Source organism: Arachis duranensis, chromosome 5 (assembly GCF_000817695.3).
Source record: "Arachis duranensis cultivar V14167 chromosome 5, aradu.V14167.gnm2.J7QH, whole genome shotgun sequence".
Lineage (NCBI taxonomy): Eukaryota > Viridiplantae > Streptophyta > Magnoliopsida > Fabales > Fabaceae > Arachis > Arachis duranensis.
The window spans coordinates 73,807,078-73,807,692 of record NC_029776.3 but is presented as its reverse complement, the minus strand read 5'-3'; positions in this window follow the sequence as shown (position 1 = coordinate 73,807,692).

Sequence of the window (615 nt, the reverse complement as noted above, 5' to 3'; positions counted from 1 at the left end):
AAGAGCTTAAGGACATTGTTGGTCCTTCAAGAAGAAGATGCCACTAAGGTGGATTCATTCCTTGTTCTTATTTCTTTCTGCTTTTCGGTTTTTATGTTGTGTTCATTTATGTTTTGTGTCTCTACTTCATGATCATTAGTGTTTAGTAACTATGTCTTAAAGTTATGAATAATTCCATTAATCCTTCACCTCTGTTAAATGAAAAATGTTTTTAATCAAAAGAACAAGAAGTACATGAATTTTGAATTTATCCTTGAATTTAGTTCAATTATATTGATGTGGTGACAATACTTTTTGTTTTCTGAATGAATGCTTGAACAGTGCATATTTTTGATCTTGTTGTTTATGAATGTTAAAACTGTTGGCTCTTGAAAGAATGATGAAAAAAGAGAAATGTTATTGACAATCTGAAAAATCATGAAAATTGATTCTTGAAGCAAGAAAAAGCAGTGAAAAGTAAAAAGCTTGCGAAAAAAATAGAAAGAAAAAGAAAAAGCAAGCAGAAAAAGCCAATAGCCCTTGAAACCAAAAGGCAAGGGTAAAAAGGATCCAAGGCTTTGAGCATCAATGGATAGGAGGGCCCAATGAAATAAAATCCAGGCCTAAGCGGCTAAA